General features: G+C 46.3%; 1 long non-coding RNA gene across 1 annotated transcript; it reads right to left on the bottom strand.

Moving 5' to 3' along the window:
- Positions 1 to 2431: 2431 nt before the first annotated feature.
- LOC114229397 (uncharacterized) lies at positions 2432 to 8118 on the bottom strand. Its single transcript, XR_003615479.2, has 3 exons — positions 7937 to 8118; positions 3280 to 3362; positions 2432 to 3190 (listed from the first exon to the last, which is right to left on the bottom strand). It is a non-coding gene; the product is annotated as an uncharacterized LOC114229397 (long non-coding RNA).
- Between the last annotated feature and the right edge of the window lie 1524 nt (positions 8119 to 9642).

Below are 9642 nucleotides of genomic sequence, written 5' to 3'. Positions count from 1 at the left end.
TTTCTCTTCCACATTCTCTAAAAGTCAATGGAAACATATACTCAGGTGAGGATAAAAAAATAAAAAAAAAAGAAAGAAATGTCATATCCTATGAAAGACACATCTTGAAAATGCCTAAAGAAAGTTGTCATTTTTTCTTGGTGAAGGGACTGGAGTCCATGTTGATGAAAACACCTTGGTGGCTGCGGTGACTGGCAGTGGCTCCAGCAGTGGGGTGATGGGGCTGGTGCCTTTCCCTGATCAGCTCTCCTATGGGGAGTGGGCCTAAGCTGTCAGTAGGACATCCCCTGAGGGCTCCCAGTATGTGAGAGGTGGCAGGCTGGGCTGAGGAGGACCCCCCCCCCCCAGTGCACGAATTTTGTGCACCGGGCCCCTAGTTATTATTATAATATGAGAATAAACTTATGTATTGATAACGTAGGGCAGAGGAAGGAGGTGAGGAAAGAGGAAGGAGGTGGGGACAGGGTTGATTCGACCCCTATTTGTTTTGTTTTATTTAGGACTAAATGGATTTAAAAAAAAAATACAAGGAGGCATTTGTTCCAGGGGTGTCACCCCTGGAGAACAGGAGAGGATCTAGAAGAGGTGAAGCACAGAGCCAAGGGTGCGTCCGCCTCTGTGCAGAACCCAAGCCCACCAGAAATCAGAGGTGTTTCTAGGGCAAGGAGGGTATTCAGTCTGAAGGATGAGTCGGTCATCGACCAGATCGTAAATACAAAAGGAGAGATCTGTAGAGCTAATGCAGTGAGAAAAGTCCACTCAAGGATGTCCCCCTGGCCCCAGCGGGGACCCAATGGACACAGTTGCCGTGACACAGGCTCCCTTCTTCCCTAAATGGGGAAGGCGCAAATTCCACATTCTGCGGACACAAGAAGGCTGGAGGTTGCACTGTCCCAACCGGCAACGAAAAGGTCAAAGACAGAGTCACGGATGCCAGGACCTCTGAGGTTTCAGGGTCAGTGCCTGGGTTTCAGGCAGCCGTGTCCCACGCCCAGGGGTCCCCTGCCTCTGGGAGAAGTCTCAGAGCCCCGGACCCGGAACCAGCAGAGACGTGTGGGGACAGGTTCCGGGCAAGGGGAAAATGAAAACGGGATGAGCCGTGTGTCTCAGGGTCCCCATCCACTGAGAAAAGGGAAGGACAAAAAGAGCCATGGCCCAAACCACGCCATGTCAGGCTGTGTGCAGGGCCCCAGACGCCTAGAAATCAGAGCCTCTCGGGGGGCAATGGACCACTGAGGGGGTCTCCAGGCACCCCGGCTTCAGCTGATGGGATCGGAGGATGCTTTCCATCGCCATCCTGGAATTGTCCTCCTCCCCACCCACCCAGTAGTCGCATCTCCAGAAGCAAATGCTTGCATGCCTGTAACAAGCTACTGACACTCAAGCTGGCAGTCCCCTGCAGGGGGCGTCCCTGCTCATCCTCAGCAGGGATCCTGAGCAATATTGGTTTCTCCTAGCAGCCATGTGTGGTGGACTCCCTGTGCTCAGTTTGGAGGTGTATGTTCAGGGGATCCCAGGACTTGGGGCGCAGGGCCTGGAAGGACCCTCTTCAGTCTTCCTGAGGCGGACAGGGGTCCCCCACACCTATCCTTTCTAGGCCTTTTCCTTGTACCTGCTCAGAGGTCCCATTCCTTAAACTGCTCATTTTTCCTCGGTACGTTTACAGAAGAACACTAGGAAATACTGTAAGACATTCAGAAGCTTCTCTTCACGAGAAGTATGCCTCCACCCGAAGACACAGGTAAACCAGACCTTGTCCTGCTCCCTCGCCACCTTGAACTTGGTACAGCTGTGTGAAGGGTGTGTGTCATGAGATGACAAGGGCGGGCACAACTGAACGTCCGCCATCCAGTTGGGCGGGTGAGGATCCAGTAGCTTCTTATTTCACAGGGTTTGGAGGAGGGAGGTTGGGGGCGCTGGCCCTGCAGCCTCAGAGGCAGAAGAAACAGGACCCGCTGGTGAGGGACAGCGGCCAGCTGCCCCCGAGGGCCCTCCCTTCTCCTGGAGGCGGAGTCCATCTACAGCACATCTCCCCCTCCATCCTCCGCACAGAAGGGACCAGAAACACCAGCTCTTCCGTTCGGTTTGAGGTGGTCGACGTGGGGAGGACACAGGGAGGTGGCTGTGAAGTTTCCCCCCCCCCCCACCTGTTCCACACACACGTGCCTCTTACTTGGCAGCCTGTTTAAGGTTCCAAAATATCCTTCCTCACCCAACCCCAGGGAAGGCTCGGACACCCAGTGTGAGGGGCCCCGGGTGTGACTATGTGTGGAGTGACCAGGGCCGGCTAGGCGAACGCCCCACCCCGGAGTGGGGCTGGAGGAGGGTGAGGCAGGACCCGTTACTCCTCCTCCTCTCCCCACCGGAGGGTGAAGACAAGGGAGAGCAGATGAGGTCTTATTAGCAAAACTACAGCGCGGGGCACCTGGCATTTACAGCTTTAAACAAGGAATCTCAGTGTAACCACAAGAAATTCAGGGTACTTTCCAGCCCCCACAGTGGGGACTGACTTCAAAGCGAGGGACACAACATTAGACCTCTGCACAGGGCACATCTCCCGCCAACATCACCCCCAGAAAGGGGTGGGGAACATGACTAATGTCCATTGCCACGTGGACACAGTGCTGGGTGAGCACTGAGTGGGATGTGGGTCTTGCCGTGGTGGGTCCTGGGCTGACCGGCACAGGTTCTAGAATCAGGCCCAGTGCTTTGCAAGAATCTTCCATGTTTGTGGTTTAACATTGAACTCGACAGTAAGGTCTCCCCACTGAGTAGGTACCTTGAGGAAGGCACATGCAGACTCTTCCCACTGGCTGGCTCCATGGCGTTACTGCAGGTCAAAGTGTCAGCCAGCCATCACCGGTGACAGTGTTCCCCTTGCAGCCACGCACAGGGAAATGAGGCAGAGAGTGAGGAAAAGGTTTTGGGTGGCCAAGTTACCTGACGAGTGACAGGGACACTGGAGTGCAGGTTTGCATCCTGGCGAACCTGTGTGGATCCTCTCTTTGAGCATAAAGACAGTGCCTGCAGGGAAATTTCCAGATGGGGATACCCCTCTCTGGTAAGTGTCCTGTGCCCTCCTCACGCTGTTCCTTTGACACGGTGCAGGATCCTGTCCTTGGTGCATACAGTTGGCCTCCAGGGTGAGGAGTGCAGTGCTGTGATCTTCCTGTACTGATCTGTGCGGGGCCTAGAAACAGGACAGGACAGGAACATTTACCTGTTATGTCTCCAATTTAACTTTGAACTTGACAGTGAGGTCTCCCAGATGAGTGCTACCTTGAGAAGGGATGCCCGTCATGGAGACTGTCACAGGTCAAAAGGCCGCCAGACATTACTGGTCCATGTCGCACCATGATTTTCTAAAACAGAAGAGTTTTTAAGTGTCCCACCTGGTATTTTAATAAGTGATGCTTTGCAGACATCGATAAAACCTGAGAAACAAAAACAGCAGATAAAGTGGGAGTAATTTTCAATGTCATGTTTTACTTCTTAGAAGATCACAAGATGATGAAAAGGAAGCCACACAGACTATACTTTTTTAATCTAGTTCTTCCATTCCGTGTGACATTTGGAGATCCATCTTGCTATGGCATGTGACAATAATTTGTTTCTATATATTCCTAAGTAATTTTCTATTGAATGAATACACCATAATATATATATGCATACCTATGTTATAACCACTTTGGAGATATTATGAATAAATCTTTGAATATTCATATACATGTAAGTAGACACTGTGTTCATTTCTTTGGTAAGTAATTAGTAGTCGAATTTCTGGATGAAATTCAGAAATTCCCAACAGAGCAGTTGTTTTATTTACCAACTTATCTCAAGTAATTAGATAAAATCCTGGCCCAAGTAGAACCGCAATAAATGTTTGTTGAATAAATAAATGAAGCCAATTTCTTCTCCAAGCAATTAACTGAATTTTTATTAGGTACCAAACATTGCCCTAACTATAATATCTCCTTTAATTTTTCTAACAATCCTAAAAATTAAATATAATTATCCTTATTTTATTAATGAGGTTCTGAGAAATTAAAAACTTGTTGAAGATTACAGAGCATATTAATGATAGAATTGGATTCCAGTCTTTTAATTTCAAGCTTTTATCTCTGTTATACTTGTTCTAAGTAATATTGGGTGCATTGGGTAACCACTGAATAGACTTAACAGTGATAGGATTAAAAGCCAGATAGCATTGAGAACCATTGTAAGTAGCTCTTCACACTTAGTTTTATAATCTAACTAGAGGCCCGTTGCATGAAGAGATTTGTGCAATAGGCCTTCCTTCCCTTGGTTTCCAGCACTGGTTTTCCTCTGGCACCTGGGACCCAGGCCTTCGCTCTGGCCGGAGTCTGCCACCTTTGCTGCAGACTCCAGCCAGAGTCTGCTGCCTTCGTCTTCGCTGCAGACTCTGGAGTTTGCAGTCTTCATCTTTGCTGTGGCCAGAGTGTCGCCCCCGTCCCCCCACCACCTCATAGCAGGCATCCTGCCCTGCCCGGCCACTTGGCACCTGGAGCAGTTGGGCTTCCATCATCTTTCTCCTTCTAATTTGTATATTCCCTCCTGATTGGCTGGTGGGCGTAGCAGAGTGATGGTTAATTTGCATGTTTCTCTTTTATTAGTGTAGATCTTTTGTTAAATTGCCATAGCCAGTACTCAGACAAGAATATTAAACCTTTGCAGGAATGTTATTTTTCTGATATGTACAACTGGGAAAATGTAGCCTTCTCTTTTCTTCTTTTTAAAAAATCCTCACCTTCACTTTTAAAAAAAATCCATGGATCTTTAGAGAGAGAGTGGAAGGGAGGGAAGAGGAGGAGAGAGAGACATTGATGTGAGAGAGACACATCGACTGGTTGCCTTCTGCACAAGCCCTGAAGTGGGTGAGGATTGAACCCGCAACTGATGTACCTGCCCTGAACCAAAAATCTAACCTGGGATCCTTTGGTCTGCAGGCCGATGCTCTAACCCCTGAGCAAAGCAGCCAGGGTGAACTGTAGCCTTTTCATCAGAGAAACAGGCTGACAATCAGTCTGAGCACCTGGGATTTCCATATGGTTTTGTCACATTTATTGGAGTAACATATTGGAGTAACATATTTAAACCTGTCCCCACTGGTCAGGTTTAAAGCAAAATTATTGGTGCAAAAAAATTTATGTGTATGCAGATATTCACATAATTTGTCCCAATTGTGCATTTTCTAAATCAAGAAACAAATATGAACAGATAAGCCCCAGATATGGTTTGTTCATTCTCTTTAGTTCTTAATTGGGTGGCTAGACTTTCAGAGTGAACAAAGGAAATATATTGCTCTAAAGCAAGAGATTTTCTTACAACGTATTCATACAAATCTTAAATAAGCTAATCAACCCTAAAGGATATTTTTTTTCCAAAGTTCACCTCCTAGTGTCCTCAGTTTAGGGGTTGTTCAAAAAAAAAAGGACTAGTGAGTGTAGAATAGAAGGCTAAGCAATGTTGCAGGAAATGGTCAATTCTCCCTCATTTCAGGGCCTGGTATAGAAAACCAAGTTCATAATTATCCAAGTGTTTGAATACTCTGAACATGTAACTTTAACTGAAACCTTGGCAAATATGATTAATTTCATGTTAAATTAAAAAGAGGTCATAAATCATGACCTTGTTTCTGTATTAGAAGCAATCCTGTTTCTGAAAGTGTTTTTGGTACATATTAGTAAGGCCACAGTGTTTTTATTTATTTATTTATTTATTATTATTTTTAAATAAAAATTTTAATGGGTCTCAAAATTCCGTGACAGATTTTTGGTCTTGTTGCTTCCATTAAAAAGTACTGATTTTAAAAACCAATAACTTAAAAACTGCCACACACACAAAAGAACCAAATGGTCCACAAAGCATTCTCCTTTCCTTCTGAAGGTTTTATGATGCATTGTCATCATTAGCCAGACTTTTACTATTAAACTCAAATGGCCAATTGAGATAAACAGTTCTGAGACCGTTCTTCCACCACTGATTAAGACGGGAGTGGCAGTTGGGAATAATATTCATTTAGCCTTCTGAGCTTCCTGGGCAGACTTGGTGACTTGGCCAGCTCCAGCTGCCTTCTTGTCCACTGCTTTTTTAAAAATATATATATTTTATTGATTTTTTCCAGAGAGGAAGAGAGAGGGATAGAGAGTTAGAAACATCGATGAGAGAGAAACATCGATCAGCTGCCTCTTGCACACCCCCTACTGGGGATGTGCCTGCAACCAAGGTACATGCCCTTGACCAGAATCGAACCTGGGACCCTTGAGTCCGCAGGCCGACGCTCTATCCACTGAGCCAAACCGGTTTCGGCTTGTCCACTGCTTTGATGACACCCACAGCAACTGTCTGTCTCATGTCACGAACAGCGAAACGGCCCAGAGGAGGGTAGTCAGAGAAGCTCTCGACACACATGGGCTTGCCAGGCCACTGTGTTATTAAAAGCAGTTTCGGAAGAAGACAATCCATTGAAAGTAGAAAAAAAGACCACCAGACATCCCACAGAAATGCAGGCACCAAAGCAGCATTCCTACTACTCCTATGTAGTGAGCACCTGTAAAGACCTGGGAAAAGCCACCCTATAAATGGAAAGAAACGTGTCACATTTACTTAACTAGGAGTGGCTCAAACTGGGGAAGATTAAAGTTTAAAGAATATTTTGTTCAACCTCACTGTCATGAAATAAAGGAAATGTACAGATTAAGGGTAAGCTTCAACCTCTGATTATTAAGGTTATAGTTGTGTTCATTTTCTTGTGCTATCTGATAAAAGTAAACTTTGAATTTGTAAAAAAAAAATCACAAGAAATTTTTGACCTCAATGCTGGCATGTTTTTGAAATCTGTTGTACATACATATAAGATACTGTAAAACTATAGAGCTGATCATGTAGTAAATGAGGCAAAGGGATCTGAGGCTTATTCATGTAATAAAATCCAAAAGGAGTATGCTATGCTACTAAGAAGCTAGGTGAGATCTGAAATACTAATGTGAGTTAAGAAGCAGAATACTTCTCTTTACTTTTTGATTGTACGACAGATGAACTCATGAGTCAGATTTTTAGGCGTGTTTGTAATAAAACGATGTGTGAAATGATTGAAGAATGTTTTATTGACATTACTGAAACAAAACAACATTTGGATCTGATCTCGCTTATGAAATTATTATAAACTGGAAAAAGGTGATATTGACATAAAAATGCTAGTGGCAGGTGGACACAGGTTGCAAAGTTCATTATTCCCACCAAAAAAGCAATTATGTCACAAGTTTTATCCAGGTACAGACTGTGTCTCTAACGCATTCAATCAGAAGGTCCCAATATTTATGTTTTCCCCTTTCTCTTTATTTGTCGGTATTTCTCCCCACAAACAGGGAGAATAAATAAAAAATTAGTACAAAATGTGATGGTTTTGAGTCTCCCATCGCCCCGATACATTGTAAAAATAAGTCTCACTAAAATGTTATTTTAGAAAGTCAAGAATAAAACGATGGATTTTATTGGTGCTGATTGCACCGTTGCTTCCACATTCATTAGAAAGTGAAACATTTTTCTATTCTACCCGTTTACATAGGTAGCTAGGTCAATGTGGACTCATCAATTGCTATTTCATTTAATGTGTTTCAATCTGTTACCATCACGATTTATTTTGATGCTCCCACTTGCCCAGCGAGATCTCCTTTGAAGGGCATGAGCATCCTTTGGCCATGTCCCCTCACGTGTGAGCACTCTCACTGCGACAGCAGTTGCTGCCCATTCATTGCGCACATTCCCTGGCACAGCCCTACACGGAGTCCCTTCCCCGCGGAGATCCTGGCTCCCACGGGGGAAACTGGTGTTTGAAACCACTCTCTGCGCACAACGCAGGGAGATTTAAGCTGGGCTGGGCAGTCCGGGCCCAGAAAGGAAGCTTTTTACTTACTATTTCCTCAGCCACCAGGGGGTCGAGAAGCCTGGGCGGCGTCCCAAACGGGCACGAAGGTCAGCCTCAAACCAGGCTCTGCTTCTCACTCTGGAAGCGGCGCCACAAACCCCTAGCCCAGGACGCGGGCGTTTCCCCGCACCCACTGGGGCGCCAGTTAGCGCTGGCGCGAGTCGGGCGCCCTCTGCTGGCCCGTGGTGGGCAGCGAACGAAGCTCTGCGCCTACAGTTTAGCGGTCACCGCGAATCCCTCGCGGTCCTCTCGAGGATCACAGAAATTCTCGAGGCTCCATCACTCCCCTGGTGTGTGTGTGTGTGTGTGTGTGTGTGTGTGTGTGTGTGTGTGTGTGTGTGAATTTGTGTGTGTATGTGTGTGAGTGTATGTGTGTGCGTGAGAGAATGTATGTGTATGTGTGTGAGTGTGTGTGTGAGTTTGTGTGTGTGTGTATGTGTATGTGTGTGAGTGTGTGTGTGTGTGTGTATATGTGTGTGCCAATGCCAGGACCAGCTGGCAGGGACAGATGCCCTGCCAGGATCTCCACTTCCCCTTGTAGCTGGAGCTGCTGTTCTTTCAGTAGCTCTGGTTCTATGGCATTTGGATACTCGCCTTCTGCACACCCACCCTGTTTCAGAGGGGACCCATCCAGTTATCCCATCTACTGCTCCGCTGTCCTCAATTAGAGACACAAGTACATCCGGGACCTGCTTCAAACAATCCTAGGCCCATGTGCTCAGAAAGGGCTCTAGTCAGCTCCTGTCTGTAGCCATCCTGTTTACCATTTTTGTACCATAAGGACCAAGTTGAAAATTGGAGTATTAACCATACCCAATGCACAAGAAAACAGAGGAAGAAGAGAACAATTTTTTTTAAAAAAAAGTGAACTGAAAAGTAAAAGGCTATTTTTAAAAATAGCTTTTCATTGATTTCAGAGAGGAAGGGAGAGGGAGAGAGAGATAGAAACATCAATGATGAGAGACAATCACTGACTGGCTGCCTCCTGCACACCCCTGTGGGGATCAAGCCCCAAACCCCAGGATAATGGAACGGTGACCTCCTGGTTCATAGGTCGAGGCTCAACTACTAAGCAACACTGGCCGCACTGTTCCTGTGTGGGCCGGCACAGCAAAGAACACTGGTTATTTGGGGGGTTTTAGTTGAGATTAGGTTTCTTCAAGGTGAATGCTTCAAAACTGCTATGGGATGAAGTGTGTCCACCGCAAAATCCCCACATTCCAGCCCTCACCCCTGCAGCATGGGAATGTGGGTGCATCTGGAGACAGGGTCTTTAAAAAGGTCTTAAGTTAAAATGAGATCATTAGGGTGGAACCTAATCCCAAATAATCGACGCCCTTCGAAGAAGAGGAAATTGGAACACACCCACAGAAAAGGACAGCAGACCACGTAAAGTCACGGGGAGAAGATGCCCATCTATAAGCAAGGAGAAGGCGCAAAGGAAACCAGACTTCCCAACACACAGGTCCAGAAGGTCTGGTCTCTAGTCTAGAGCCCTGAGAACAGAGATGTCTGCTGTCTGTGATGTCAGCTTGTGGCTCCTCCTTGTGGCAGTTCTAGCGGACTCCTACCAAACCTACCTGCCTTAACCAAATGAGCACACTGACTACTGGAGGGGATGCCATTAGGTGTTGAGATTAAGATCACATTTTTGATTCAAGGTGCATGAGCATTTACAGCTGCCCCAATACGTT

The sequence above is a fragment of the Eptesicus fuscus genome, chromosome 15, assembly GCF_027574615.1.
Source record: "Eptesicus fuscus isolate TK198812 chromosome 15, DD_ASM_mEF_20220401, whole genome shotgun sequence".
Taxonomy (NCBI): Eukaryota; Metazoa; Chordata; class Mammalia; order Chiroptera; family Vespertilionidae; genus Eptesicus; species Eptesicus fuscus.
Note: the sequence above shows the minus strand (reverse complement) of the source record. Positions and strands in the feature narration are given on the sequence as shown.